At 49.3% G+C, this 23,691-nt stretch overlaps 60 non-coding genes and 5 pseudogenes across 60 annotated transcripts; all 65 read right to left on the minus strand.

The window, feature by feature from the left end:
* Nucleotides 1-9: 9 nt before the first annotated feature.
* On the minus strand, nucleotides 10-128 carry LOC149760360 (5S ribosomal RNA). The gene has a single exon (XR_016406974.1). It is a non-coding gene; the product is annotated as a 5S ribosomal RNA (ribosomal RNA).
* Nucleotides 129-375: 247 nt separating this feature from the next.
* On the minus strand, nucleotides 376-494 carry LOC149760361 (5S ribosomal RNA). Its single transcript, XR_016409621.1, has one exon. It is a non-coding gene; the product is annotated as a 5S ribosomal RNA (ribosomal RNA).
* Nucleotides 495-740: 246 nt separating this feature from the next.
* On the minus strand, nucleotides 741-859 carry LOC149760362 (5S ribosomal RNA). The gene has a single exon (XR_016409622.1). It is a non-coding gene; the product is annotated as a 5S ribosomal RNA (ribosomal RNA).
* A 246-nt stretch (nucleotides 860-1,105) lies between these two features.
* On the minus strand, nucleotides 1,106-1,224 carry LOC149760363 (5S ribosomal RNA). The gene has a single exon (XR_016408627.1). It is a non-coding gene; the product is annotated as a 5S ribosomal RNA (ribosomal RNA).
* Nucleotides 1,225-1,470: 246 nt separating this feature from the next.
* On the minus strand, nucleotides 1,471-1,589 carry LOC149760364 (5S ribosomal RNA). Its single transcript, XR_016412628.1, has one exon. It is a non-coding gene; the product is annotated as a 5S ribosomal RNA (ribosomal RNA).
* Nucleotides 1,590-1,836: 247 nt separating this feature from the next.
* Nucleotides 1,837-1,955, minus strand: LOC149760365 (5S ribosomal RNA). Its single transcript, XR_016403755.1, has one exon. It is a non-coding gene; the product is annotated as a 5S ribosomal RNA (ribosomal RNA).
* Nucleotides 1,956-2,202: 247 nt separating this feature from the next.
* LOC149760366 (5S ribosomal RNA) lies at nucleotides 2,203-2,321 on the minus strand. The gene has a single exon (XR_016409623.1). It is a non-coding gene; the product is annotated as a 5S ribosomal RNA (ribosomal RNA).
* Nucleotides 2,322-2,567: 246 nt separating this feature from the next.
* Nucleotides 2,568-2,686, minus strand: LOC149760367 (5S ribosomal RNA). Its single transcript, XR_016409624.1, has one exon. It is a non-coding gene; the product is annotated as a 5S ribosomal RNA (ribosomal RNA).
* Nucleotides 2,687-2,932: 246 nt separating this feature from the next.
* On the minus strand, nucleotides 2,933-3,051 carry LOC149760368 (5S ribosomal RNA; annotated as a pseudogene).
* A 246-nt stretch (nucleotides 3,052-3,297) lies between these two features.
* Nucleotides 3,298-3,416, minus strand: LOC149760369 (5S ribosomal RNA). The gene has a single exon (XR_016412629.1). It is a non-coding gene; the product is annotated as a 5S ribosomal RNA (ribosomal RNA).
* Nucleotides 3,417-3,663: 247 nt separating this feature from the next.
* LOC149760370 (5S ribosomal RNA) lies at nucleotides 3,664-3,782 on the minus strand. The gene has a single exon (XR_016412630.1). It is a non-coding gene; the product is annotated as a 5S ribosomal RNA (ribosomal RNA).
* Nucleotides 3,783-4,029: 247 nt separating this feature from the next.
* Nucleotides 4,030-4,148, minus strand: LOC149760371 (5S ribosomal RNA). Its single transcript, XR_016402346.1, has one exon. It is a non-coding gene; the product is annotated as a 5S ribosomal RNA (ribosomal RNA).
* Nucleotides 4,149-4,394: 246 nt separating this feature from the next.
* On the minus strand, nucleotides 4,395-4,513 carry LOC149760372 (5S ribosomal RNA). The gene has a single exon (XR_016406621.1). It is a non-coding gene; the product is annotated as a 5S ribosomal RNA (ribosomal RNA).
* A 246-nt stretch (nucleotides 4,514-4,759) lies between these two features.
* On the minus strand, nucleotides 4,760-4,878 carry LOC149760373 (5S ribosomal RNA). Its single transcript, XR_016408241.1, has one exon. It is a non-coding gene; the product is annotated as a 5S ribosomal RNA (ribosomal RNA).
* A 246-nt stretch (nucleotides 4,879-5,124) lies between these two features.
* On the minus strand, nucleotides 5,125-5,243 carry LOC149760374 (5S ribosomal RNA). Its single transcript, XR_016409625.1, has one exon. It is a non-coding gene; the product is annotated as a 5S ribosomal RNA (ribosomal RNA).
* A 246-nt stretch (nucleotides 5,244-5,489) lies between these two features.
* Nucleotides 5,490-5,608, minus strand: LOC149760375 (5S ribosomal RNA). The gene has a single exon (XR_016409626.1). It is a non-coding gene; the product is annotated as a 5S ribosomal RNA (ribosomal RNA).
* Nucleotides 5,609-5,854: 246 nt separating this feature from the next.
* LOC149760376 (5S ribosomal RNA) lies at nucleotides 5,855-5,973 on the minus strand. Its single transcript, XR_016408629.1, has one exon. It is a non-coding gene; the product is annotated as a 5S ribosomal RNA (ribosomal RNA).
* A 246-nt stretch (nucleotides 5,974-6,219) lies between these two features.
* On the minus strand, nucleotides 6,220-6,338 carry LOC149760377 (5S ribosomal RNA). The gene has a single exon (XR_016412631.1). It is a non-coding gene; the product is annotated as a 5S ribosomal RNA (ribosomal RNA).
* Nucleotides 6,339-6,585: 247 nt separating this feature from the next.
* On the minus strand, nucleotides 6,586-6,704 carry LOC149760378 (5S ribosomal RNA). The gene has a single exon (XR_016412632.1). It is a non-coding gene; the product is annotated as a 5S ribosomal RNA (ribosomal RNA).
* A 247-nt stretch (nucleotides 6,705-6,951) lies between these two features.
* LOC149760379 (5S ribosomal RNA) lies at nucleotides 6,952-7,070 on the minus strand. The gene has a single exon (XR_016402347.1). It is a non-coding gene; the product is annotated as a 5S ribosomal RNA (ribosomal RNA).
* A 246-nt stretch (nucleotides 7,071-7,316) lies between these two features.
* LOC149760380 (5S ribosomal RNA) lies at nucleotides 7,317-7,435 on the minus strand. Its single transcript, XR_016406622.1, has one exon. It is a non-coding gene; the product is annotated as a 5S ribosomal RNA (ribosomal RNA).
* A 246-nt stretch (nucleotides 7,436-7,681) lies between these two features.
* LOC149760381 (5S ribosomal RNA) lies at nucleotides 7,682-7,800 on the minus strand. The gene has a single exon (XR_016408242.1). It is a non-coding gene; the product is annotated as a 5S ribosomal RNA (ribosomal RNA).
* A 246-nt stretch (nucleotides 7,801-8,046) lies between these two features.
* On the minus strand, nucleotides 8,047-8,165 carry LOC149760382 (5S ribosomal RNA). The gene has a single exon (XR_016409627.1). It is a non-coding gene; the product is annotated as a 5S ribosomal RNA (ribosomal RNA).
* A 246-nt stretch (nucleotides 8,166-8,411) lies between these two features.
* Nucleotides 8,412-8,530, minus strand: LOC149760383 (5S ribosomal RNA). Its single transcript, XR_016403227.1, has one exon. It is a non-coding gene; the product is annotated as a 5S ribosomal RNA (ribosomal RNA).
* Nucleotides 8,531-8,776: 246 nt separating this feature from the next.
* On the minus strand, nucleotides 8,777-8,895 carry LOC149760384 (5S ribosomal RNA). Its single transcript, XR_016408630.1, has one exon. It is a non-coding gene; the product is annotated as a 5S ribosomal RNA (ribosomal RNA).
* A 246-nt stretch (nucleotides 8,896-9,141) lies between these two features.
* On the minus strand, nucleotides 9,142-9,260 carry LOC149760385 (5S ribosomal RNA). The gene has a single exon (XR_016406976.1). It is a non-coding gene; the product is annotated as a 5S ribosomal RNA (ribosomal RNA).
* A 247-nt stretch (nucleotides 9,261-9,507) lies between these two features.
* On the minus strand, nucleotides 9,508-9,626 carry LOC149760386 (5S ribosomal RNA). The gene has a single exon (XR_016412876.1). It is a non-coding gene; the product is annotated as a 5S ribosomal RNA (ribosomal RNA).
* A 246-nt stretch (nucleotides 9,627-9,872) lies between these two features.
* LOC149760387 (5S ribosomal RNA) lies at nucleotides 9,873-9,991 on the minus strand. Its single transcript, XR_016406977.1, has one exon. It is a non-coding gene; the product is annotated as a 5S ribosomal RNA (ribosomal RNA).
* A 247-nt stretch (nucleotides 9,992-10,238) lies between these two features.
* Nucleotides 10,239-10,357, minus strand: LOC149760388 (5S ribosomal RNA). The gene has a single exon (XR_016402348.1). It is a non-coding gene; the product is annotated as a 5S ribosomal RNA (ribosomal RNA).
* Nucleotides 10,358-10,603: 246 nt separating this feature from the next.
* Nucleotides 10,604-10,722, minus strand: LOC149760389 (5S ribosomal RNA). Its single transcript, XR_016406623.1, has one exon. It is a non-coding gene; the product is annotated as a 5S ribosomal RNA (ribosomal RNA).
* Nucleotides 10,723-10,968: 246 nt separating this feature from the next.
* LOC149760390 (5S ribosomal RNA) lies at nucleotides 10,969-11,087 on the minus strand. Its single transcript, XR_016408243.1, has one exon. It is a non-coding gene; the product is annotated as a 5S ribosomal RNA (ribosomal RNA).
* Nucleotides 11,088-11,333: 246 nt separating this feature from the next.
* On the minus strand, nucleotides 11,334-11,452 carry LOC149760391 (5S ribosomal RNA). Its single transcript, XR_016409628.1, has one exon. It is a non-coding gene; the product is annotated as a 5S ribosomal RNA (ribosomal RNA).
* Nucleotides 11,453-11,698: 246 nt separating this feature from the next.
* On the minus strand, nucleotides 11,699-11,817 carry LOC149760392 (5S ribosomal RNA). The gene has a single exon (XR_016409630.1). It is a non-coding gene; the product is annotated as a 5S ribosomal RNA (ribosomal RNA).
* Nucleotides 11,818-12,063: 246 nt separating this feature from the next.
* Nucleotides 12,064-12,182, minus strand: LOC149760393 (5S ribosomal RNA). Its single transcript, XR_016408964.1, has one exon. It is a non-coding gene; the product is annotated as a 5S ribosomal RNA (ribosomal RNA).
* Nucleotides 12,183-12,428: 246 nt separating this feature from the next.
* LOC149760394 (5S ribosomal RNA) lies at nucleotides 12,429-12,547 on the minus strand. The gene has a single exon (XR_016406978.1). It is a non-coding gene; the product is annotated as a 5S ribosomal RNA (ribosomal RNA).
* A 247-nt stretch (nucleotides 12,548-12,794) lies between these two features.
* LOC149760395 (5S ribosomal RNA) lies at nucleotides 12,795-12,913 on the minus strand. The gene has a single exon (XR_016412877.1). It is a non-coding gene; the product is annotated as a 5S ribosomal RNA (ribosomal RNA).
* Nucleotides 12,914-13,159: 246 nt separating this feature from the next.
* Nucleotides 13,160-13,278, minus strand: LOC149760396 (5S ribosomal RNA; annotated as a pseudogene).
* A 247-nt stretch (nucleotides 13,279-13,525) lies between these two features.
* LOC149760397 (5S ribosomal RNA) lies at nucleotides 13,526-13,644 on the minus strand. The gene has a single exon (XR_016412878.1). It is a non-coding gene; the product is annotated as a 5S ribosomal RNA (ribosomal RNA).
* Nucleotides 13,645-13,890: 246 nt separating this feature from the next.
* LOC149760398 (5S ribosomal RNA) lies at nucleotides 13,891-14,009 on the minus strand. Its single transcript, XR_016406979.1, has one exon. It is a non-coding gene; the product is annotated as a 5S ribosomal RNA (ribosomal RNA).
* A 247-nt stretch (nucleotides 14,010-14,256) lies between these two features.
* LOC149760399 (5S ribosomal RNA) lies at nucleotides 14,257-14,375 on the minus strand. The gene has a single exon (XR_016412879.1). It is a non-coding gene; the product is annotated as a 5S ribosomal RNA (ribosomal RNA).
* A 246-nt stretch (nucleotides 14,376-14,621) lies between these two features.
* LOC149760400 (5S ribosomal RNA) lies at nucleotides 14,622-14,740 on the minus strand. The gene has a single exon (XR_016412880.1). It is a non-coding gene; the product is annotated as a 5S ribosomal RNA (ribosomal RNA).
* A 246-nt stretch (nucleotides 14,741-14,986) lies between these two features.
* Nucleotides 14,987-15,105, minus strand: LOC149760401 (5S ribosomal RNA). Its single transcript, XR_016406980.1, has one exon. It is a non-coding gene; the product is annotated as a 5S ribosomal RNA (ribosomal RNA).
* A 247-nt stretch (nucleotides 15,106-15,352) lies between these two features.
* On the minus strand, nucleotides 15,353-15,471 carry LOC149760402 (5S ribosomal RNA). Its single transcript, XR_016412881.1, has one exon. It is a non-coding gene; the product is annotated as a 5S ribosomal RNA (ribosomal RNA).
* A 246-nt stretch (nucleotides 15,472-15,717) lies between these two features.
* On the minus strand, nucleotides 15,718-15,836 carry LOC149760403 (5S ribosomal RNA; annotated as a pseudogene).
* A 243-nt stretch (nucleotides 15,837-16,079) lies between these two features.
* LOC149760404 (5S ribosomal RNA) lies at nucleotides 16,080-16,198 on the minus strand. Its single transcript, XR_016400989.1, has one exon. It is a non-coding gene; the product is annotated as a 5S ribosomal RNA (ribosomal RNA).
* A 248-nt stretch (nucleotides 16,199-16,446) lies between these two features.
* On the minus strand, nucleotides 16,447-16,565 carry LOC149760405 (5S ribosomal RNA). Its single transcript, XR_016406624.1, has one exon. It is a non-coding gene; the product is annotated as a 5S ribosomal RNA (ribosomal RNA).
* A 246-nt stretch (nucleotides 16,566-16,811) lies between these two features.
* Nucleotides 16,812-16,930, minus strand: LOC149760406 (5S ribosomal RNA). Its single transcript, XR_016412633.1, has one exon. It is a non-coding gene; the product is annotated as a 5S ribosomal RNA (ribosomal RNA).
* Nucleotides 16,931-17,177: 247 nt separating this feature from the next.
* LOC149760407 (5S ribosomal RNA) lies at nucleotides 17,178-17,296 on the minus strand. Its single transcript, XR_016407020.1, has one exon. It is a non-coding gene; the product is annotated as a 5S ribosomal RNA (ribosomal RNA).
* Nucleotides 17,297-17,542: 246 nt separating this feature from the next.
* Nucleotides 17,543-17,661, minus strand: LOC149760408 (5S ribosomal RNA). Its single transcript, XR_016406625.1, has one exon. It is a non-coding gene; the product is annotated as a 5S ribosomal RNA (ribosomal RNA).
* Nucleotides 17,662-17,907: 246 nt separating this feature from the next.
* LOC149760409 (5S ribosomal RNA) lies at nucleotides 17,908-18,026 on the minus strand. Its single transcript, XR_016405408.1, has one exon. It is a non-coding gene; the product is annotated as a 5S ribosomal RNA (ribosomal RNA).
* Nucleotides 18,027-18,272: 246 nt separating this feature from the next.
* On the minus strand, nucleotides 18,273-18,391 carry LOC149760410 (5S ribosomal RNA). The gene has a single exon (XR_016409631.1). It is a non-coding gene; the product is annotated as a 5S ribosomal RNA (ribosomal RNA).
* A 246-nt stretch (nucleotides 18,392-18,637) lies between these two features.
* LOC149760411 (5S ribosomal RNA) lies at nucleotides 18,638-18,756 on the minus strand. The gene has a single exon (XR_016407971.1). It is a non-coding gene; the product is annotated as a 5S ribosomal RNA (ribosomal RNA).
* A 246-nt stretch (nucleotides 18,757-19,002) lies between these two features.
* LOC149760412 (5S ribosomal RNA) lies at nucleotides 19,003-19,121 on the minus strand. Its single transcript, XR_016406626.1, has one exon. It is a non-coding gene; the product is annotated as a 5S ribosomal RNA (ribosomal RNA).
* Nucleotides 19,122-19,367: 246 nt separating this feature from the next.
* On the minus strand, nucleotides 19,368-19,486 carry LOC149760413 (5S ribosomal RNA). The gene has a single exon (XR_016412634.1). It is a non-coding gene; the product is annotated as a 5S ribosomal RNA (ribosomal RNA).
* Nucleotides 19,487-19,733: 247 nt separating this feature from the next.
* Nucleotides 19,734-19,851, minus strand: LOC149760414 (5S ribosomal RNA; annotated as a pseudogene).
* Nucleotides 19,852-20,097: 246 nt separating this feature from the next.
* LOC149760415 (5S ribosomal RNA) lies at nucleotides 20,098-20,216 on the minus strand. The gene has a single exon (XR_016406627.1). It is a non-coding gene; the product is annotated as a 5S ribosomal RNA (ribosomal RNA).
* A 246-nt stretch (nucleotides 20,217-20,462) lies between these two features.
* On the minus strand, nucleotides 20,463-20,581 carry LOC149760416 (5S ribosomal RNA). The gene has a single exon (XR_016408155.1). It is a non-coding gene; the product is annotated as a 5S ribosomal RNA (ribosomal RNA).
* A 246-nt stretch (nucleotides 20,582-20,827) lies between these two features.
* On the minus strand, nucleotides 20,828-20,946 carry LOC149760417 (5S ribosomal RNA). Its single transcript, XR_016409632.1, has one exon. It is a non-coding gene; the product is annotated as a 5S ribosomal RNA (ribosomal RNA).
* Nucleotides 20,947-21,193: 247 nt separating this feature from the next.
* On the minus strand, nucleotides 21,194-21,312 carry LOC149760418 (5S ribosomal RNA). Its single transcript, XR_016412882.1, has one exon. It is a non-coding gene; the product is annotated as a 5S ribosomal RNA (ribosomal RNA).
* Nucleotides 21,313-21,559: 247 nt separating this feature from the next.
* On the minus strand, nucleotides 21,560-21,678 carry LOC149760419 (5S ribosomal RNA; annotated as a pseudogene).
* A 243-nt stretch (nucleotides 21,679-21,921) lies between these two features.
* Nucleotides 21,922-22,040, minus strand: LOC149760420 (5S ribosomal RNA). Its single transcript, XR_016400990.1, has one exon. It is a non-coding gene; the product is annotated as a 5S ribosomal RNA (ribosomal RNA).
* Nucleotides 22,041-22,288: 248 nt separating this feature from the next.
* LOC149760421 (5S ribosomal RNA) lies at nucleotides 22,289-22,407 on the minus strand. Its single transcript, XR_016406628.1, has one exon. It is a non-coding gene; the product is annotated as a 5S ribosomal RNA (ribosomal RNA).
* Nucleotides 22,408-22,653: 246 nt separating this feature from the next.
* LOC149760422 (5S ribosomal RNA) lies at nucleotides 22,654-22,772 on the minus strand. Its single transcript, XR_016412635.1, has one exon. It is a non-coding gene; the product is annotated as a 5S ribosomal RNA (ribosomal RNA).
* A 247-nt stretch (nucleotides 22,773-23,019) lies between these two features.
* LOC149760423 (5S ribosomal RNA) lies at nucleotides 23,020-23,138 on the minus strand. The gene has a single exon (XR_016407021.1). It is a non-coding gene; the product is annotated as a 5S ribosomal RNA (ribosomal RNA).
* A 246-nt stretch (nucleotides 23,139-23,384) lies between these two features.
* LOC149760424 (5S ribosomal RNA) lies at nucleotides 23,385-23,503 on the minus strand. Its single transcript, XR_016406629.1, has one exon. It is a non-coding gene; the product is annotated as a 5S ribosomal RNA (ribosomal RNA).
* Between the last annotated feature and the right edge of the window lie 188 nt (nucleotides 23,504-23,691).

Genomic DNA, 23,691 nt, shown 5'->3' on the forward strand with positions numbered 1-23,691 from the left:
AAAATAAAAAGGGTGCAACACGAGGACTTTCCAGGGGGTCACCCATCCTAGTACTACTCTCGCCCAAGCACGCTTAATTACGGAGTTCTGATGGGATCCGGTGCATTAGTGCTGGTATGATCGCACCCATGACATGCCCTTCGAAACTCCCTTTTATGACAAAGCAGCAGACCTCGACGGCCCGAGACATTCACGCTGCCGGGGCCGTTCTGGCGTAGGATTCAACGCGCTGGTCCCGCTATGCGGCATGGCACCGCCAGTCTCCGGATTCAGTTTATTGTCGGGGGAAAAAAATTATCCGAAGAGGAAAAGCCAAAAGCCGACAAATTAAAAATAAATATTATCAAAAAATAAAAAAGCGGGCAAAAAATAAAAGGGGTGCAACACGAGGACTTCCCAGGGGGTCACCCATCCTAGTACTACTCTCGCCCAAGCACGCTTAACTGCGGAGTTCTGATGGGATCCGGTGCATTAGTGCTGGTATGATCGCACCCATGACATGCCCATCGAAACTCCCTTTTATGACAAAGCAGCAGACCTCGATGGCCCGAGACATTCGCACTGCCGGGGCCGTTCTGGCGTAGGATTCAACACGCCGTTCCGCTATGCGGCATGGCACCGCCATTCTCCGGACTCAGTTTATTTTCGGGGGAAAAAAATTATCCGAAGAGGAAAAGCCAAAAGCCGAAAAATAAAAAATAAATGTTATCAAAAAATAAAAAAGCGGGCAAAAAATAAAAGGGGTGCAACACGAGGACTTCCCAGGGGGTCACCCATCCTAGTACTACTCTCGCCCAAGCACGCTTAACTGCGGAGTTCTGATGGGATCCGGTGCATTAGTGCTGGTATGATCGCACCCATGACATGCCCTTCGAAACTCCCTTTTATGACAAAGCAGCAGACCTCGACGGCCCGAAACATTCGCGCTGCCGGGGCCGTTCTGGCATAGGATTCAACGCGCTGTTCCGCTATGCGGCATGGCACCGCCAGTCTCCGGACTCAGTTTATTTTCGGGGCGAAAAAATTATCCGAAGAGGAAAAGCCAAAAGCCAAAAAATTAAAAATAAATATTATCAAAAAATAAAAAAGCGGGCAAAAAATAAAAAGGGTGCAACACGAGGACTTCCCAGGTGGTCACCCATCCTAGTACTCCTCTCGCCCAAGCACGCTTAACTGCGGAGTTATGATGGGATCCGGTGCATTAGTGCTGGAATGATCGCACCCATGACATGCCCTTCGAAACTCCCTTTTATGACAAAGCAGCAGACCGCGACGGCCCGAGACATTCGCGCTGCCGGGGCCGTTCTGGCGTAGGATTCAACGCGCTGTTCCGCTATGCGGCATGGCACCGCCAGTCTCCGGACTCAGTTTATTTTCGGAAAAAAAAAATTATCCGAAGAGGAAAAGCCAAAAGCCGAAAAATTAAAAATAAATATTATCAAAAAATGAAAAAGCGGGCAAAAAATAAAAAGGGTGCAACACGAGGACTTCCCAGGGGGTCACCCATCCTAGTACTACTCTCGCCCAAGCACGCTTAACTACGGAGTTCTGATGGGATCCGGTGCATTAGTGCTGGTATGATCGCACCCATGACATGCCCTTCGAAACTCCCTTTTATGACAAAGCTGCAGACCTCGACGGCCCGAGACATTCACGCTGCCGGGGCCGTTCTGGCGTAGGATTCAACGCGCTGGTCCCGCTATGCGGCATGGCACCGCCAGTCTCCGGATTCAGTTTATTGTCGGGGGAAAAAAATTATCCGAAGAGGAAAAGCCAAAAGCCGAAAAATTAAAAATAAATATTATCAAAAAATCAAAAAGCGGGCAAAAAATAAAAAGGGTGCAACACGAGGACTGCCCAGGGGGTCACCCATCCTAGTACTACTCTCGCCCAAGCACGCTTAACTACGGAGTTCTGATGGGATCCGGTGCATTAGTGCTGGTATGATCGCACCCATGACATGCCCTTCGAAACTCCCTTTTATGACAAAGCAGCAGACCTCGACGGCCCGAGACATTCACGCTGCCGGGGCCGTTCTGGCGTAGGATTCAACGCGCTGGTCCCGCTATGCGGCATGGCACCGCCAGTCTCCGGATTCAGTTTATTGTCGGGGGAAAAAAATTATCCGAAGAGGAAAAGCCAAAAGCCGACAAATTAAAAATAAATATTATCAAAAAATAAAAAAGCGGGCAAAAAATAAAAGGGGTGCAACACGAGGACTTCCCAGGGGGTCACCCATCCTAGTACTACTCTCGCCCAAGCACGCTTAACTGCGGAGTTCTGATGGGATCCGGTGCATTAGTGCTGGTATGATCGCACCCATGACATGCCCATCGAAACTCCCTTTTATGACAAAGCAGCAGACCTCGATGGCCCGAGACATTCGCACTGCCGGGGCCGTTCTGGCGTAGGATTCAACACGCCGTTCCGCTATGCGGCATGGCACCGCCAGTCTCCGGACTCAGTTTATTTTCGGGGGAAAAAAATTATCCGAAGAGGAAAAGCCAAAAGCCGAAAAATAAAAAATAAATGTTATCAAAAAATAAAAAAGCGGGCAAAAAATAAAAGGGGTGCAACACGAGGACTTCCCAGGGGGTCACCCATCCTAGTACTACTCTCGCCCAAGCACGCTTAACTGCGGAGTTCTGATGGGATCCGGTGCATTAGTGCTGGTATGATCGCACCCATGACATGCCCTTCGAAACTCCCTTTTATGACAAAGCAGCAGACCTCGACGGCCCGAAACATTCGCGCTGCCGGGGCCGTTCTGGCATAGGATTCAACGCGCTGTTCCGCTATGCGGCATGGCACCGCCAGTCTCCGGACTCAGTTTATTTTCGGGGCGAAAAAATTATCCGAAGAGGAAAAGCCAAAAGCCAAAAAATTAAAAATAAATATTATCAAAAAATAAAAAAGCGGGCAAAAAATAAAAAGGGTGCAACACGAGGACTTCCCAGGTGGTCACCCATCCTAGTACTCCTCTCGCCCAAGCACGCTTAACTGTGGAGTTATGATGGGATCCGGTGCATTAGTGCTGGAATGATCGCACCCATGACATGCCCTTCGAAACTCCCTTTTATGACAAAGCAGCAGACCGCGACGGCCCGAGACATTCGCGCTGCCGGGGCCGTTCTGGCGTAGGATTCAACGCGCTGTTCCGCTATGCGGCATGGCACCGCCAGTCTCCGGACTCAGTTTATTTTCGGAAAAAAAAAATTATCCGAAGAGGAAAAGCCAAAAGCCGAAAAATTAAAAATAAATATTATCAAAAAATGAAAAAGCGGGCAAAAAATAAAAAGGGTGCAACACGAGGACTTCCCAGGGGGTCACCCATCCTAGTACTACTCTCGCCCAAGCACGCTTAACTACGGAGTTCTGATGGGATCCGGTGCATTAGTGCTGGTATGATCGCACCCATGACATGCCCTTCGAAACTCCCTTTTATGACAAAGCTGCAGACCTCGACGGCCCGAGACATTCACGCTGCCGGGGCCGTTCTGGCGCAGGATTCAACGCGCTGGTCCCGCTATGCGGCATGGCACCGCCAGTCTCCGGATTCAGTTTATTGTCGGGGGAAAAAAATTATCCGAAGAGGAAAAGCCAAAAGCCGAAAAATTAAAAATAAATATTATCAAAAAATCAAAAAGCGGGCAAAAAATAAAAAGGGTGCAACACGAGGACTTCCCAGGGGGTCACCCATCCTAGTACTACTCTCGCCCAAGCACGCTTAACTACGGAGTTCTGATGGGATCCGGTGCATTAGTGCTGGTATGATCGCACCCATGACATGCCTTTCGAAACTCCCTTTTATGACAAAGCAGCAGACCTCGACGGCCCGAGACATTCACGCTGCCGGGGCCGTTCTGGCGTAGGATTCAACGCGCTGGTCCCGCTATGCGGCATGGCACCGCCAGTCTCCGGACTCAGTTTATTGTCGGGGGAAAAAAATTATCCGAAGAGGAAAAGCCAAAAGCCGAAAAATTAAAAATAAATATTATCAAAAAATAAAAAAGCGGGCAAAAAATAAAAAGGGTGCAACACGAGGACTTCCCAGGGGGTCACCCATCCTAGTACTACTCTCACCCAAGCACGCTTAACTGCGGAGTTCTGATGGGATCCGGTGCATTAGTGCTGGTATGATCGCACCCAAGACATGCCCTTCGAAACTCCCTTTTAAGACAAAGCAGCAGACCTCGACGGCCCGAGACATTCGCGCTGCCGGGGCCGTTCTGGCGTATGATTCAACGCGCTGTTCCGCTATGCGGCATGGCACCGCCAGTCTCCGGACTCAGTTTATTTTCTGGGGGAAAAAATTATCCGAAGAGGAAAAGCCAAAAGCCAAAAAATTAAAAATAAATATTACCAAAAAATAAAAAAGCGGGCAAAAAATAAAAAGGGTGCAACACGAGGACTTCCCAGGGGGTCACCCATCCTAGTACTTCTCTCGCCCAAGCACGCTTAACTGCGGAGTTATGATGGGATCCGGTGCATTAGTGCTGGTATGATCGCACCCAAGACATGCCCTTCGAAACTCCCTTTTAAGACAAAGCAGCAGACCTCGACGGCCCGAGAGATTCGCGCTGCCGGGGCCGTTCTGGCGTATGATTCAACGCGCTGTTCCGCTATGCGGCATGGCACCGCCAGTCTCCGGACTCAGTTTATTTTCTGGGGGAAAAAATTATCCGAAGAGGAAAAGCCAAAAGCCAAAAAATTAAAAATAAATATTACCAAAAAATAAAAAAGCGGGCAAAAAATAAAAAGGGTGCAACACGAGGACTTCCCAGGGGGTCACCCATCCTAGTACTTCTCTCACCCAAGCACGCTTAACTGCGGAGTTATGATGGGATCCGGTGCATTAGTGCTGGTATGATCGCACCCATGACATGCCCTTCGAAACTCCCTTTTATGACAAAGCAGCAGACCTCGACGGCCCGAGGCATTCGCGCTGCCGGGGCCGTTCTGGCGTAGGATTCAACGCGCTGTTCCGCTATGCGGCATGGCACCGCGAGTCTCCGGACTCAGTTTATTTTCGGGGGAAAAAAATTATCCGAAGAGGAAAAGCCAAAAGCCGACAAATTAAAAATAAATATTATCAAAAAATAAAAAAGCGGGCAAAAAATAAAAGGGGTGCAACACGAGGACTTCCCAGGGGGTCACCCATCCTAGTACTACTCTCGCCCAAGCACGCTTAACTGCGGAGTTCTGATGGGATCCGGTGCATTAGTGCTGGTATGATCGCACCCATGACATGCCCATCGAAACTCCCTTTTATGACAAAGCAGCAGACCTCGATGGCCCGAGACATTCGCACTGCCGGGGCCGTTCTGGCGTAGGATTCAACACGCCGTTCCGCTATGCGGCATGGCACCGCCAGTCTCCGGACTCAGTTTATTTTCGGGGGAAAAAAATTATCCGAAGAGGAAAAGCCAAAAGCCGAAAAATAAAAAATAAATGTTATCAAAAAATAAAAAAGCGGGCAAAAAATAAAAGGGGTGCAACACGAGGACTTCCCAGGGGGTCACCCATCCTAGTACTACTCTCGCCCAAGCACGCTTAACTGCGGAGTTCTGATGGGATCCGGTGCATTAGTGCTGGTATGATCGCACCCATGACATGCCCTTCGAAACTCCCTTTTATGACAAAGCAGCAGACCTCGACGGCCCGAAATATTCGCGCTGCCGGGGCCGTTCTGGCATAGGATTCAACGCGCTGTTCCGCTATGCGGCATGGCACCGCCAGTCTCCGGACTCAGTTTATTTTCGGGGCGAAAAAATTATCCGAAGAGGAAAAGCCAAAAGCCAAAAAATTAAAAATAAATATTATCAAAAAATAAAAAAGCGGGCAAAAAATAAAAAGGGTGCAACACGAGGACTTCCCAGGTGGTCACCCATCCTAGTACTCCTCTCGCCCAAGCACGCTTAACTGCGGAGTTATGATGGGATCCGGTGCATTAGTGCTGGAATGATCGCACCCATGACATGCCCTTCGAAACTCCCTTTTATGACAAAGCAGCAGACCGCGACGGCCCGAGACATTCGCGCTGCCGGGGCCGTTCTGGCGTAGGATTCAACGCGCTGTTCCGCTATGCGGCATGGCACCGCCAGTCTCCGGACTCAGTTTATTTTCGGAAAAAAAAAATTATCCGAAGAGGAAAAGCCAAAAGCCGAAAAATTAAAAATAAATATTATCAAAAAATGAAAAAGCGGGCAAAAAATAAAAAGGGTGCAACACGAGGACTTCCCAGGGGGTCACCCATCCTAGTACTACTCTCGCCCAAGCACGCTTAACTACGGAGTTCTGATGGGATCCGGTGCATTAGTGCTGGTATGATCGCACCCATGACATGCCCTTCGAAACTCCCTTTTATGACAAAGCTGCAGACCTCGACGGCCCGAGACATTCACGCTGCCGGGGCCGTTCTGGCGTAGGATTCAACGCGCTGGTCCCGCTATGCGGCATGGCACCGCCAGTCTCCGGATTCAGTTTATTGTCGGGGGAAAAAAATTATCCGAAGAGGAAAAGCCAAAAGCCGAAAAATTAAAAATAAATATTATCAAAAAATCAAAAAGCGGGCAAAAAATAAAAAGGGTGCAACACGAGGACTTCCCAGGGGGTCACCCATCCTAGTACTACTCTCGCCCAAGCACGCTTAACTACGGAGTTCTGATGGGATCCGGTGCATTAGTGCTGGTATGATCGCACCCATGACATGCCCTTCGAAACTCCCTTTTATGACAAAGCAGCAGACCTCGACGGCCCGAGACATTCACGCTGCCGGGGCCGTTCTGGCGTAGGATTCAACGCGCTGGTCCCGCTATGCGGCATGGCACCGCCAGTCTCCGGACTCAGTTTATTGTCGGGGGAAAAAAATTATCCGAAGAGGAAAAGCCAAAAGCCGAAAAATTAAAAATAAATATTATCAAAAAATAAAAAAGCGGGCAAAAAATAAAAAGGGTGCAACACGAGGACTTCCCAGGGGGTCACCCATCCTAGTACTACTCTCACCCAAGCACGCTTAACTGCGGAGTTCTGATGGGATCCGGTGCATTAGTGCTGGTATGATCGCACCCAAGACATGCCCTTCGAAACTCCCTTTTAAGACAAAGCAGCAGACCTCGACGGCCCGAGACATTCGCGCTGCCGGGGCCGTTCTGGCGTATGATTCAACGCGCTGTTCCGCTATGCGGCATGGCACCGCCAGTCTCCGGACTCAGTTTATTTTCTGGGGGAAAAAATTATCCGAAGAGGAAAAGCCAAAAGCCAAAAAATTAAAAATAAATATTACCAAAAAATAAAAAAGCGGGCAAAAAATAAAAAGGGTGCAACACGAGGACTTCCCAGGGGGTCACCCATCCTAGTACTTCTCTCGCCCAAGCACGCTTAACTGCGGAGTTATGATGGGATCCGGTGCATTAGTGCTGGTATGATCGCACCCAAGACATGCCCTTCGAAACTCCCTTTTAAGACAAAGCAGCAGACCTCGACGGCCCGAGAGATTCGCGCTGCCGGGGCCGTTCTGGCGTATGATTCAACGCGCTGTTCCGCTATGCGGCATGGCACCGCCAGTCTCCGGACTCAGTTTATTTTCTGGGGGAAAAAATTATCCGAAGAGGAAAAGCCAAAAGCCAAAAAATTAAAAATAAATATTACCAAAAAATAAAAAAGCGGGCAAAAAATAAAAAGGGTGCAACACGAGGACTTCCCAGGGGGTCACCCATCCTAGTACTTCTCTCACCCAAGCACGCTTAACTGCGGAGTTATGATGGGATCCGGTGCATTAGTGCTGGTATGATCGCACCCATGACATGCCCTTCGAAACTCCCTTTTATGACAAAGCAGCAGACCTCGACGGCCCGAGGCATTCGCGCTGCCGGGGCCGTTCTGGCGTAGGATTCAACGCGCTGTTCCGCTATGCGGCATGGCACCGCGAGTCTCCGGACTCAGTTTATTTTCGGGGGAAAAAAATTATCCGAAGAGGAAAAGCCAAAAGCCGACAAATTAAAAATAAATATTATCAAAAAATAAAAAAGCGGGCAAAAAATAAAAGGGGTGCAACACGAGGACTTCCCAGGGGGTCACCCATCCTAGTACTACTCTCGCCCAAGCACGCTTAACTGCGGAGTTCTGATGGGATCCGGTGCATTAGTGCTGGTATGATCGCACCCATGACATGCCCATCGAAACTCCCTTTTATGACAAAGCAGCAGACCTCGATGGCCCGAGACATTCGCACTGCCGGGGCCGTTCTGGCGTAGGATTCAACACGCCGTTCCGCTATGCGGCATGGCACCGCCAGTCTCCGGACTCAGTTTATTTTCGGGGGAAAAAAATTATCCGAAGAGGAAAAGCCAAAAGCCGAAAAATAAAAAATAAATGTTATCAAAAAATAAAAAAGCGGGCAAAAAATAAAAGGGGTGCAACACGAGGACTTCCCAGGGGGTCACCCATCCTAGTACTACTCTCGCCCAAGCACGCTTAACTGTGGAGTTCTGATGGGATCCGGTGCATTAGTGCTGGTATGATCGCACCCATGACATGCCCTTCGAAACTCCCTTTTATGACAAAGCAGCAGACCTCGACGGCCCGAGACATTCGCGCTGCCGGGGCCGTTCTGGCGTAGGATTCAACGCGCTGTTCCGCTATGCGGCATGGCACCGCCAGTCTCCGGACTCAGTTTATTTTCGGGGGGAAAAAATTATCCGAAGAGGAAAAGCCAAAAGCCAAAAAATTAAAAATAAATATTATCAAAAAATAAAAAAGCGGGCAAAAAATAAAAAGGGTGCAACACGAGGACTTCCCAGGTGGTCACCCATCCTAGTACTCCTCTCGCCCAAGCACGCTTAACTGCGGAGTTATGATGGGATCCGGTGCATTAGTGCTGGAATGATCGCACCCATGACATGCCCTTCGAAACTCCCTTTTATGACAAAGCAGCAGACCGCGACGGCCCGAGACATTCGCGCTGCCGGGGCCGTTCTGGCGTAGGATTCAACGCGCTGTTCCGCTATGCGGCATGGCACCGCCAGTCTCCGGACTCAGTTTATTTTCGGAAAAAAAAAAATATCCGAAGAGGAAAAGCCAAAAGCCGAAAAATTAAAAATAAATATTATCAAAAAATGAAAAAGCGGGCAAAAAATAAAAAGGGTGCAACACGAGGACTTTCCAGGGGGTCACCCATCCTAGTACTACTCTCGCCCAAGCACGCTTAATTACGGAGTTCTGATGGGATCCGGTGCATTAGTGCTGGTATGATCGCACCCATGACATGCCCTTCGAAACTCCCTTTTATGACAAAGCAGCAGACCTCGACGGCCCGAGACATTCACGCTGCCGGGGCCGTTCTGGCGTAGGATTCAACGCGCTGGTCCCGCTATGCGGCATGGCACCGCCAGTCTCCGGATTCAGTTTATTGTCGGGGGAAAAAAATTATCCGAAGAGGAAAAGCCAAAAGCCGAAAAATTAAAAATAAATATTATCAAAAAATAAAAAAGCGGGCAAAAAATAAAAAGGGTGCAACACGAGGACTTCCCAGGGGGTCACCCATCCTAGTACTACTCTCGCCCAAGCACGCTTAACTGCGGAGTTCTGATGGGATCCGGTGCATTAGTGCTGGTATGATTGCACCCAAGACATGCCCTTCGAAACTCCCTTTTAAGACAAAGTAGCAGACCTCGACGGCCCGAGACATTCGCGCTGCCGGGGCCGTTCTGGCATATGATTCAACGCGCTGTTCCGCTATGCGGCATGGCACCGCCAGTCTCCGGACTCAGTTTATTTTCGGGGGGAAAAAATTATCCGAAGAGGAAAAGCCAAAAGCCGAAAAATTAAAAATAAATATTATCAAAAAATGAAAAAGCGGGCAAAAAATAAAAAGGGTGCAACACGAGGACTTTCCAGGGGGTCACCCATCCTAGTACTACTCTCGCCCAAGCACGCTTAATTACGGAGTTCTGATGGGATCCGGTGCATTAGTGCTGGTATGATCGCACCCATGACATGCCCTTCGAAACTCCCTTTTATGACAAAGCAGCAGACCTCGACGGCCCGAGACATTCACGCTGCCGGGGCCGTTCTGGCGTAGGATTCAACGCGCTGGTCCCGCTATGCGGCATGGCACCGCCAGTCTCCGGACTCAGTTTATTGTCGGGGGAAAAAAATTATCCGAAGAGGAAAAGCCAAAAGCCGAAAAATTAAAAATAAATATTATCAAAAAATAAAAAAGCGGGCAAAAAATAAAAAGGGTGCAACACGAGGACTTCCCAGGGGGTCACCCATCCTAGTACTACTCTCACCCAAGCACGCTTAACTGCGGAGTTCTGATGGGATCCGGTGCATTAGTGCTGGTATGATCGCACCCAAGACATGCCCTTCGAAACTCCCTTTTAAGACAAAGCAGCAGACCTCGACGGCCCGAGACATTCGCGCTGCCGGGGCCGTTCTGGCGTATGATTCAACGCGCTGTTCCGCTATGCGGCATGGCACCGCCAGTCTCCGGACTCAGTTTATTTTCTGGGGGAAAAAATTATCCGAAGAGGAAAAGCCAAAAGCCAAAAAATTAAAAATAAATATTACCAAAAAATAAAAAAGCGGGCAAAAAATAAAAAGGGTGCAACACGAGGACTTCCCAGGGGGTCACCCATCCTAGTACTTCTCTCGCCCAAGCACGCTTAACTGCGGAGTTATGATGGGATCCGGTGCATTAGTGCTGGTATGATCGCACCCAAGACATGCCCTTCGAAACTCCCTTTTAAGACAAAGCAGCAGACCTCGACGGTCCGAGACATTCGCGCTGCCGGGGCCGTTCTGGCGTATGATTCAACGCGCTGTTCCGCTATGCGGCATGGCACCGCCAGTCTCCGGACTCAGTTTATTTTCTGGGGGAAAAAATTATCCGAAGAGGAAAAGCCAAAAGCCAAAAAATTAAAAATAAATATTACCAAAAAATAAAAAAGCGGGCAAAAAATAAAAAGGGTGCAACACGAGGACTTCCCAGGGGGTCACCCATCCTAGTACTTCTCTCACCCAAGCACGCTTAACTGCGGAGTTATGATGGGATCCGGTGCATTAGTGCTGGTATGATCGCACCCATGACATGCCCTTCGAAACTCCCTTTTATGACAAAGCAGCAGACCTCGACGGCCCGAGGCATTCGCGCTGCCGGGGCCGTTCTGGCGTAGGATTCAACGCGCTGTTCCGCTATGCGGCATGGCACCGCGAGTCTCCGGACTCAGTTTATTTTCGGGGGAAAAAAATTATCCGAATAGGAAAAGCCAAAAGCCGACAAATTAAAAATAAATATTATCAAAAAATAAAAAAGCGGGCAAAAAATAAAAGGGGTGCAACACGAGGACTTCCCAGGGGGTCACCCATCCTAGTACTACTCTCGCCCAAGCACGCTTAACTGCGGAGTTCTGATGGGATCCGGTGCATTAGTGCTGGTATGATCGCACCCATGACATGCCCATCGAAACTCCCTTTTATGACAAAGCAGCAGACCTCGATGGCCCGAGACATTCGCACTGCCGGGGCCGTTCTGGCGTAGGATTCAACACGCCGTTCCGCTATGCGGCATGGCACCGCCAGTCTCCGGACTCAGTTTATTTTCGGGGGAAAAAAATTATCCGAAGAGGAAAAGCCAAAAGCCGAAAAATAAAAAATAAATGTTATCAAAAAATAAAAAAGCGGGCAAAAAATAAAAGGGGTGCAACACGAGGACTTCCCAGGGGGTCACCCATCCTAGTACTACTCTCGCCCAAGCACGCTTAACTGCGGAGTTCTGATGGGATCCGGTGCATTAGTGCTGGTATGATCGCACCCATGACATGCCCTTCGAAACTCCCTTTTATGACAAAGCAGCAGACCTCGACGGCCCGAGACATTCGCGCTGCCGGGGCCGTTCTGGCGTAGGATTCAACGCGCTGTTCCGCTATGCGGCATGGCACCGCCAGTCTCCGGACTCAGTTTATTTTCGGGGGAAAAAAATTATCCGAAGAGGAAAAGCCAAAAGCCAAAAAATTAAAAATAAATATTATCAAAAAATAAAAATGCGGGCAAAAAATAAAAAGGGTGCAACACGAGGACTTCCCAGGTGGTCACCCAACCTAGTACTCCTCTCGCCCAAGCACGCTTAACTGCGGAGTTATGATGGGATCCGGTGCATTAGTGCTGGAATGATCGCACCCATGACATGCCCTTCGAAACTCCCTTTTATGACAAAGCAGCAGACCGCGACGGCCCGAGACATTCGCGCTGCCGGGGCCGTTCTGGCGTAGGATTCAACGCGCTGTTCCGCTATGCGGCATGGCACCGCCAGTCTCCGGACTCAGTTTATTTTCGGAAAAAAAAAAATATCCGAAGAGGAAAAGCCAAAAGCCGAAAAATTAAAAATAAATATTATCAAAAAATGAAAAAGCGGGCAAAAAATAAAAAGGGTGCAACACGAGGACTTTCCAGGGGGTCACCCATCCTAGTACTACTCTCGCCCAAGCACGCTTAATTACGGAGTTCTGATGGGATCCGGTGCATTAGTGCTGGTATGATCGCACCCATGACATGCCCTTCGAAACTCCTTTTTATGACAAAGCAGCAGACCTCGACGGCCCGAGACATTCACGCTGCCGGGGCCGTTCTGGCGTAGGATTCAACGCGCTGGTCCCGCTATGCGGCATGGCACCGCCAGTCTCCGGATTCAGTTTATTGTCGGGGGAAAAAAATTATCCGAAGAGGAAAAGCCAAAAGCCGAAAAATTAAAAATAAATATTATCAAAAAATAAAAAAGCGGGCAAAAAATAAAAAGGGTGCAACACGAGGACTTCCCAGGGGGTCACCCATCCTAGTACTACTCTCGCCCAAGCACGCTTAACTGCGGAGTTCTGATGGGATCCGGTGCATTAGTGCTGGTATGATTGCACCCAAGACATGCCCTTCGAAACTCCCTTTTAAGACAAAGTAGCAGACCTCGACGGCCCGAGACATTCGCGCTGCCGGGGCTGTTCTGGCATATGATTCAACGCGCTGTTCCGCTATGCGGCATGGCACCGCCAGTCTCCGGACTCAGTTTATTTTCGGGGGGAAAAAATTATCCGAAGAGGAAAAGCCAAAAGCCAAAAAATTAAAAATAAATATTATCAAAAAATAAAAAAGCGGGCAAAAAATAAAAAGGGTGCAACACGAGGACTTCCCAGGGGGTCACCCATCCTAGTACTTCTCTGGCCCAAGCACGCTTAACTGCGGAGCTATGATGGGATCCGGTGCATTAGTGCTGGTATGATCGCACCGATGACATGCCCTTCGAAACTCCCTTTTATGACAAAGTAGCAGACCTCGACGGCCCGAGACATTCACGCTGCCGGGGCCGTTCTGGCGTAGGATTCAACGCGCTGGTCCCGCTATGCGGCATGGCACCGCCAGTCTCCGGATTCAGTTTATTGTCGGGGGAAAAAAATTATCCGAAGAGGAAAAGCCAAAAGCCGAAAAATTAAAAATAAATATTATCAAAAAATAAAAAAGCGGGCAAAAAATAAAAAGGGTGCAACACGAGGACTTCCCAGGGGGTCACCCATCCTAGTACTACTCTCGCCCAAGCACGCTTAACTGCGGAGTTCTGATGGGATCCGGTGCATTAGTGCTGGTATGATTGCACCCAAGACATGCCCTTCGAAACTCCCTTTTAAGACAAAGTAGCAGACCTCGACGGCCCGAGACATTCGCGCTGCCGGGGCCGTTCTGGCATATGATTCAACGCGCTGTTCCGCTATGCGGCATGGCACCGCCAGTCTCCGGACTCAGTTTATTTTCGGGGGGAAAAAATTATCCGAAGAGGAAAAGCCAAAAGCCAAAAAATTAAAAATAAATATTATCAAAAAATAAAAAAGCGGGCAAAAAATAAAAAGGGTGCAACACGAGGACTTTCCAGGGGGTCACCCATCCTAGTACTACTCTCGCCCAAGCACGCTTAATTACGGAGTTCTGATGGGATCCGGTGCATTAGTGCTGGTATGATCGCACCCATGACATGCCCTTCGAAACTCCCTTTTATGACAAAGCAGCAGACCTCGACGGCCCGAGACATTCACGCTGCCGGGGCCGTTCTGGCGTAGGATTCAACGCGCTGGTCCCGCTATGCGGCATGGCACCGCCAGTCTCCGGATTCAGTTTATTGTCGGGGGAAAAAAATTATCCGAAGCGGAAAAGCCGAAAGCCGAAAAATTAAAAATAAATATTATCAAAAAATAAAAAAGCGGGCAAAAAATAAAAAGGGTGCAACACGAGGACTTCCCAGGGGGTCACCCATCCTAGTACTACTCTCGCCCAAGCACGCTTAACTGCGGAGTTCTGATGGGATCCGGTGCATTAGTGCTGGTATGATTGCACCCAAGACATGCCCTTCGAAACTCCCTTTTAAGACAAAGTAGCAGACCTCGACGGCCCGAGACATTCGCGCTGCCGGGGCCGTTCTGGCATATGATTCAACGCGCTGTTCCGCTATGCGGCATGGCACCGCCAGTCTCCGGACTCAGTTTATTTTCGGGGGGAAAAAATTATCCGAAGAGGAAAAGCCAAAAGCCAAAAAATTAAAAATAAATATTATCAAAAAATAAAAAAGCGGGCAAAAAATAAAAAGGGTGCAACACGAGGACTTCCCAGGGGGTCACCCATCCTAGTACTACTCTCGCCCAAGCACGCTTAACTGCGGAGTTCTGATGGGATCCGGTGCATTAGTGCTGGTATGATTGCACCCAAGACATGCCCTTCGAAACTCCCTTTTAAGACAAAGTAGCAGACCTCGACGGCCCGAGACATTCGCGCTGCCGGGGCCGTTCTGGCATATGATTCAACGCGCTGTTCCGCTATGCGGCATGGCACCGCCAGTCTCCGGACTCAGTTTATTTTCGGGGGGAAAAAATTATCCGAAGAGGAAAAGCCAGAAGCCAAAAAATTAAAAATAAATATTATCAAAAAATAAAAAAGCGGGCAAAAAATAAAAAGGGTGCAACACGAGGACTTTCCAGGGGGTCACCCATCCTAGTACTACTCTCGCCCAAGCACGCTTAATTACGGAGTTCTGATGGGATCCGGTGCATTAGTGCTGGTATGATCGCACCCATGACATGCCCTTCGAAACTCCCTTTTATGACAAAGCAGCAGACCTCGACGGCCCGAGACATTCACGCTGCCGGGGCCGTTCTGGCGTAGGATTCAACGCGCTGGTCCCGCTATGCGGCATGGCACCGCCAGTCTCCGGATTCAGTTTATTGTCGGGGGAAAAAAATTATCCGAAGAGGAAAAGCCAAAAGCCGAAAAATTAAAAATAAATATTATCAAAAAATAAAAAAGCGGGCAAAAAATAAAAAGGGTGCAACACGAGGACTTCCCAGGGGGTCACCCATCCTAGTACTACTCTCGCCCAAGCACGCTTAACTGCGGAGTTCTGATGGGATCCGGTGCATTAGTGCTGGTATGATTGCACCCAAGACATGCCCTTCGAAACTCCCTTTTAAGACAAAGTAGCAGACCTCGACGGCCCGAGACATTCGCGCTGCCGGGGCCGTTCTGGCATATGATTCAACGCGCTGTTCCGCTATGCGGCATGGCACCGCCAGTCTCCGGACTCAGTTTATTTTCGGGGGGAAAAAATTATCCGAAGAGGAAAAGCCAAAAGCCAAAAAATTAAAAATAAATATTATCAAAAAATAAAAAAGCGGGCAAAAAATAAAAAGGGTGCAACACGAGGACTTCCCAGGGGGTCACCCATCCTAGTACTTCTCTCGCCCAAGCACGCTTAACTGCGGAGCTATGATGGGATCCGGTGCATTAGTGCTGGTATGATCGCACCGATGACATGCCCTTCGAAACTCCCTTTTATGACAAAGCAGCAGACCGCAACGGCCCGAGACATTCGCGCTGCCGGGGCCGTTCTGGCTAGGATTCAACGCGCTGTTCCGCTACGCGGCATGGCACCGCCAGTCTCCGGACTCCGTTTATTTTCGGGGAAAAAAATTATCCGAAGAGGAAAAGCCAAAAGCCGAAAAATTACAATAAATATTATCAAAAAATAAAAAAGCGGGCAAAAAATAAAAGGGGTGCAACACGAGGACTTCCCTGGGGGTCACCCATCCTAGTACTACTCTCGCCCAAGCACGCTTAACTGCGGAGTTCTGATGGGATCCGGTGCATTAGTGCTGGTATGATCGCACCCATGACATGCCCATCGAAACTCCCTTTTATGACAAAGCAGCAGACCTCGACGGCCCGAGACATTCGCGCCGCCGGGGCCGTTCTGGCGTAGGATTCAACGCGCTGGTCCCGCTATGCGGCATGGCACCGCCAGTCTCCGGACTCAGTTTATTTTCGAGGAAAAAAAATTATCCGAAGAGGAAAAGCCAAAAGCCGAAAAATTAAAAATAAATATTATCAAAAAATAAAAAAGTGGAGAAAAAAATAAAAAGGGTGCAACACGAGGACTTCCCAGGGGGTCACCCATCCTAGTACTTCTCTCGCCCAAGCACGCTTAACTGCGGAGTTATGATGGGATCCGGTGCATTAGTGCTGGTATGATCGCACCCATGACATGCCCTTCGAAACTCCCTTTTATGGCAAAGCAGCAGACCGCGACGGCCCGAGACATTCGCGCTGCCGGGGCCGTTCTGGCGTAGGATTCAACGCGCTGTTCCGCTATGCGGCATGGCACCGCCAGTCTCCGGACTCAGTTTATTTTCGGAAAAAAAAAATTATCCGAAGAGGAAAAGCCAAAAGCTGAAAAATTAAAAATAAATATTATCAAAAAATAAAAAAGCGGGCAAAAAATAAAAAGGGTGCAACACGAGGACTTCCCAGGGGGTCACCCATCCTAGTACTACTCTCGCCCAAGCACGCTTAACTACGGAGTTCTGATGGGATCCGGTGCATTAGTGCTGGTATGATCGCACCCATGACATGCCCTTCGAAACTCCCTTTTATGACAAAGCAGCAGACCTCGACGGCCCGAGACATTCACGCTGCCGGGGCCGTTCTGGCGTATGATTCAACGCGCTGGTCCCGCTATGCGGCATGGCACCGCCAGTCCCCGGACTCTGTTTATTGTCGGGGGAAAAAAATTATCCGAAGAGGAAAAGCCAAAAGCCGAAAAATTAAAAATAAATATTATCAAAAAATAAAAAAGCGGGCAAAAAATAAAAAGGGTGCAACACGAGGACTTCCCAGGGGGTCACCCATCCTAGTGCTACTCTCACCCAAGCACGCTTAACTGCGGAGTTCTGATGGGATCCGGTGCATTAGTGCTGGTATGATCGCACCCAAGACATGCCCTTCGAAACTCCCTTTTAAGACAAAGCAGCAGACCTCGACGGCCCGAGACATTCGCGCTGCCGGGGCCGTTCTGGCGTATGATTCAACGCGCTGTTCCGCTATGCGGCATGGCACCGCCAGTCTCCGGACTCAGTTTATTTTCGGGGGGGAAAAATTATCCGAAGAGGAAAAGCCAAAAGCCAAAAAATTAAAAATAAATATTATCAAAAAATAAAAAAGCGGGCAAAAAATAAAAAGGGTGCAACACGAGGACTTCCCAGGGGGTCACCCATCCTAGTACTTCTCTCGCCCAAGCACGCTTAACTGCGGAGTTATGATGGGATCCGGTGCATTAGTGCTGGTATGATCGCACCCATGACATGCCCTTCGAAACTCCCTTTTATGACAAAGCAGCAGACCGCGACGGCCCGAGACATTCGCGCTGCCGGGGCCGTTCTGGCGTAGGATTCAACGCGCTATTCCGCTCTGCGGCATGGCACCGCCAGTCTCCGGACTCAGTTTATTTTCGGAAAAAAAAAATTATCCGAAGAGGAAAAGCCAAAAGCCGAAAAATTAAAAATAAATATTATCAAAAAATAAAAAAGCGGGCAAAAGATAAAAAGGGTGCAACACGAGGACTTCCCAGGGGGTCACCCATCCTAGTACTACTCTCGCCCAAGCACGCTTAACTGCGGAGTTCCGATCGGATCCGGTGCATTAGTGCTGGTATGATCGCACCCATGACATGCCCTTCGAATCTCCCTTTTATGACAAAGCAGCAGATCTCGACGGCCCGAGGCATTCGCGCTGCCGGGGCCGTTCTGGCGTAGGATTCAACGCGCTGTTCCGCTATGCGGCATGGCACCGCGAGTCTCCGGAGTCAGTTTATTTTCGGGGGAAAAAAATTATCCAAAGAGGAAAAGCCAAAAGCCGAAAAATTAAAAATAAATATTATCAAAAAATAAAAAAGCGGGCAAAAAATAAAAGGGGTGCAACACGAGGACTTCCCAGGGGGTCACCCATCCTAGTACTACTCTCGCCCAAGCACGCTTAACTGCGGAGTTCTGATGGGATCCGGTGCATTAGTGCTGGTATGATCGCACCCATGACATGCCCATCGAAACTCCCTTTTATGACAAAGCAGCAGACCTCGACGGCCCGAGACATTCGCGCCGCCGGGGCCGTTCTGGCGTAGGATTCAACGCGCTGGTCCCGCTATGCGGCATGGCACCGCCAGTCTCCGGACTCAGTTTATTTTCGGGGGAAAAAATTATCCGAAGAGGAAAAGCCAAAAGCCAAATAATAAAAAATAAATATTATCAAAAAATAAAAAAGCGGGCAAAAAATAAAAAGGGTGCAACACGAGGACTTCCCAGGGGGTCACCAATCCTAGTACTACTCTCGCCCAAGCACGCTCAACTGCGGAGTTCAGATGGGATCCGGTGCATTAGTGCTGGTATGATCGCACCCATGACATGCCCTTCGAAACTCCCTTTTATGACAAAGCAGCAGACCTCGACGGCCCGAGACATTCGCACTGCCGGGGCCGTTCTGGCGTAGGATTCAACGCGCTGTTCCGCTATGCGGCATGGCACCGCCAGTCTCCGGACTCAGTTTATTTTCGGGGGAAAAAAATTATCCGAAGAGGAAAAGCCAAAAGCCAAATAATAAAAAATAAATATTATCAAAAAATAAAAAAGCGGGCAAAAAATAAAAAGGGTGCAACACGAGGACTTCCCAGGGGGTCACCCATCCTAGTACTTCTCTCGCCCAAGCACGCTTAACTGCGGAGTTATGATGGGATCCGGTGCATTAGTGCTGGTATGATCGCACCCATGACATGCCCTTCGAAACTCCCTTTTATGACAAAGCAGCAGACCGCGACGGCCCGAGACATTCGCGCTGCCGGGGCCGTTCTGGCGTAGGATTCAACGCGCTGTTCCGCTATGCGGCATGGCACCGCCAGTCTCCGGACTCAGTTTATTTTCGGAAAAAAAAAATTATCCGAAGAGGAAAAGCCAAAAGCCGAAAAATTAAAAATAAATATTATCAAAAAATAAAAAAGCGGGCAAAAAATAAAAAGGGTGCAACACGAGGACTTCCCAGGGGGTCACCCATCCTAGTACTACTCTCGCCCAAGCACGCTTAACTACGGAGTTCTGATGGGATCCGGTGCATTAGTGCTGGTATGATCGCACCCATGACATGCCCTTCGAAACTCCCTTTTATGACAAAGCAGCAGACCTCGACGGCCCGAGACATTCATGCTGCCGGGGCCGTTCTGGCGTATGATTCAACGCGCTGGTCCCGCTATGCGGCATGGCACCGCCAGTCCCCGGACTCTGTTTATTGTCGGGGGAAAAAAATTATCCGAAGAGGAAAAGCCAAAAGCCGAAAAATTAAAAATAAATATTATCAAAAAATAAAAAAGCGGGCAAAAAATAAAAAGGGTGCAACACGAGGACTTCCCGGGGGTCACCCATCCTAGTGCTACTCTCACCCAAGCAAGCTTAACTGCGGAGTTCTGATGGGATCCGGTGCATTAGTGCTGGTATGATCGCACCCAAGACATGCCCTTCGAAACTCTCTTTTAAGACAAAGCAGCAGACCTCAACGGCCCGAGACATTCGCGCTGCCGGGGCCGTTCTGGCGTATGATTCAACGCGCTGTTCCGCTATGCGGCATGGCACCGCCAGTCTCCGGACTCAGTTTATTTTCGGGGGGAAAAAATTATCCGAAGAGGAAAAGCCAAAAGCCAAAAAATTAAAAATAAATATTATCAAAAAATAAAAAAGCGGGCAAAAAATAAAAAGGGTGCAACACGAGGACTTCCCAGGGGGTCACCCATCCTAGTACTTCTCTCGCCCAAGCACGCTTAACTGCGGAGTTATGATGGGATCCGGTGCATTAGTGCTGGTATGATCGCACCCATGACATGCCCTTCGAAACTCCCTTTTATGACAAAGCAGCAGACCGCGACGGCCCGAGACATTCGCGCTGCCGGGGCCGTTCTGGCGTAGGATTCAACGCGCTATTCCGCTCTGCGGCATGGCACCGCCAGTCTCCGGACTCAGTTTATTTTCGGAAAAAAAAAATTATCCGAAGAGGAAAAGCCAAAAGCCGAAAAATTAAAAATAAATATTATCAAAAAATAAAAAAGCGGGCAAAAAATAAAAAGGGTGCAACACGAGGACTTCCCAGGGGGTCACACATCCTAGTACTACTCTCGCCCAAGCACGCTTAACTGCGGAGTTCTGATCGGATCCGGTGCATTAGTGCTGGTATGATCGCACCCATGACATGCCCTTCGAAACTCCCTTTTATGACAAAGCAGCAGATCTCGACGGCCCGAGGCATTCGCGCTGCCGGGGCCGTTCTGGCGTAGGATTCAACGCGCTGTTCCGCTATGCGGCATGGCACCGCGAGTCTCCGGACTCAGTTTATTTTCGGGAGAAAAAAATTATCCGAAGAGGAAAAGCCAAATGCCGAAAAATTAAAAATAAATATTATCAAAAAATAAAAAAGCGGGCAAAAAATAAAAGGGGTGCAACACGAGGACTTCCCAGGGGGTCACCCATCCTAGTACTACTCTCGCCCAAGCACGCTTAACTGCGGAGTTCTGATGGGATCCGGTGCATTAGTGCTGGTATGATCGCACCCATAACATGCCCATCGAAACTCCCTTTTATGACAAAGCAGCAGACCTCGACAGCCCGAGACATTCGCGCCGCCGGGGCCGTTCTGGCGTAGGATTCAACGCGCTGGTCCCGCTATGCGGCATGGCACCGCCAGTCTCCGGACTCAGTTTATTTTCGGGGGAAAAAAATTATCCGAAGAGGAAAAGCCAAAAGCCGAAAAATTAAAAATAAATATTATCAAAAAATAAAAAAGCGGGCAAAAAATAAAAAGGGTGCAACACGAGGACTTCCCAGGGGGTCACCCATCCTAGTACTACTCTCGCCCAAGCACGCTTAACTGCGGAGTTCTGATGGGATCCGGTGCATTAGTGCTGGTATGATTGCACCCAAGACATGCCCTTCGAAACTCCCTTTTAAGACAAAGTAGCAGACCTCGACGGCCCGAGACATTCGCGCTGCCGGGGCCGTTCTGGCATATGATTCAACGCGCTGTTCCGCTATGCGGCATGGCACCGCCAGTCTCCGGACTCAGTTTATTTTCGGGGGGAAAAAATTATCCGAAGAGGAAAAGCCAAAAGCCAAAAAATTAAAAATAAATATTATCAAAAAATAAAAAAGCGGGCAAAAAATAAAAAAGGGTGCAACACGAGGACTTCCCAGGGGGTCACCCATCCTAGTACTTCTCTCGCCCAAGCACGCTTAACTGCGGAGCTATGATGGGATCCGGTGCATTAGTGCTGGTATGATCGCACCGATGACATGCCCTTCGAAACTCCCTTTTATGACAAAGCAGCAGACCGCAACGGCCCGAGACATTCGCGCTGCCGGGGCCGTTCTGGCTAGGATTCAACGCGCTGTTCCGCTACGCGGCATGGCACCGCCAGTCTCCGGACTCCGTTTATTTTCGGGGAAAAAAATTATCCGAAGAGGAAAAGCCAAAAGCCGAAAAATTACAATAAATATTATCAAAAAATAAAAAAGCGGGCAAAAAATAAAAGGGGTGCAACACGAGGACTTCCCTGGGGGTCACCCATCCTAGTACTACTCTCGCCCAAGCACGCTTAACTGCGGAGTTCTGATGGGATCCGGTGCATTAGTGCTGGTATGATCGCACCCATGACATGCCCATCGAAACTCCCTTTTATGACAAAGCAGCAGACCTCGACGGCCCGAGACATTCGCGCCGCCGGGGCCGTTCTGGCGTAGGATTCAACGCGCTGGTCCCGCTATGCGGCATGGCACCGCCAGTCTCCGGACTCAGTTTATTTTCGAGGAAAAAAAATTATCCGAAGAGGAAAAGCCAAAAGCCGAAAAATTAAAAATAAATATTATCAAAAAATAAAAAAGTGGAGAAAAAAATAAAAAGGGTGCAACACGAGGACTTCCCAGGGGGTCACCCATCCTAGTACTTCTCTCGCCCAAGCACGCTTAACTGCGGAGTTATGATGGGATCCGGTGCATTAGTGCTGGTATGATCGCACCCATGACATGCCCTTCGAAACTCCCTTTTATGGCAAAGCAGCAGACCGCGACGGCCCGAGACATTCGCGCTGCCGGGGCCGTTCTGGCGTAGGATTCAACGCGCTGTTCCGCTATGCGGCATGGCACCGCCAGTCTCCGGACTCAGTTTATTTTCGGAAAAAAAAAATTATCCGAAGAGGAAAAGCCAAAAGCTGAAAAATTAAAAATAAATATTATCAAAAAATAAAAAAGCGGGCAAAAAATAAAAAGGGTGCAACACGAGGACTTCCCAGGGGGTCACCCATCCTAGTACTACTCTCGCCCAAGCACGCTTAACTACGGAGTTCTGATGGGATCCGGTGCATTAGTGCTGGTATGATCGCACCCATGACATGCCCTTCGAAACTCCCTTTTATGACAAAGCAGCAGACCTCGACGGCCCGAGACATTCACGCTGCCGGGGCCGTTCTGGCGTATGATTCAACGCGCTGGTCCCGCTATGCGGCATGGCACCGCCAGTCCCCGGACTCTGTTTATTGTCGGGGGAAAAAAATTATCCGAAGAGGAAAAGCCAAAAGCGGAAAAATTAAAAATAAATATTATCAAAAAATAAAAAAGCGGGCAAAAAATAAAAAGGGTGCAACACGAGGACTTCCCAGGGGGTCACCCATCCTAGTGCTACTCTCACCCAAGCACGCTTAACTGCGGAGTTCTGATGGGATCCGGTGCATTAGTGCTGGTATGATCGCACCCAAGACATGCCCTTCGAAACTCCCTTTTAAGACAAAGCAGCAGACCTCGACGGCCCGAGACATTCGCGCTGCCGGGGCCGTTCTGGCGTATGATTCAACGCGCTGTTCCGCTATGCGGCATGGCACCGCCAGTCTCCGGACTCAGTTTATTTTCGGGGGGGAAAAATTATCCGAAGAGGAAAAGCCAAAAGCCAAAAAATTAAAAATAAATATTATCAAAAAATAAAAAAGCGGGCAAAAAATAAAAAGGGTGCAACACGAGGACTTCCCAGGGGGTCACCCATCCTAGTACTTCTCTCGCCCAAGCACGCTTAACTGCGGAGTTATGATGGGATCCGGTGCATTAGTGCTGGTATGATCGCACCCATGACATGCCCTTCGAAACTCCCTTTTATGACAAAGCAGCAGACCGCGACGGCCCGAGACATTCGCGCTGCCGGGGCCGTTCTGGCGTAGGATTCAACGCGCTATTCCGCTCTGCGGCATGGCACCGCCAGTCTCCGGACTCAGTTTATTTTCGGAAAAAAAAAATTATCCGAAGAGGAAAAGCCAAA

The sequence above is a fragment of the Phoenix dactylifera genome, chromosome 4 (assembly GCF_051530095.1).
Source record: "Phoenix dactylifera cultivar Ajwa chromosome 4, Ajwa_hap1_PhDact_Kaust_v1.1, whole genome shotgun sequence".
Lineage (NCBI taxonomy): Eukaryota > Viridiplantae > Streptophyta > Magnoliopsida > Arecales > Arecaceae > Phoenix > Phoenix dactylifera.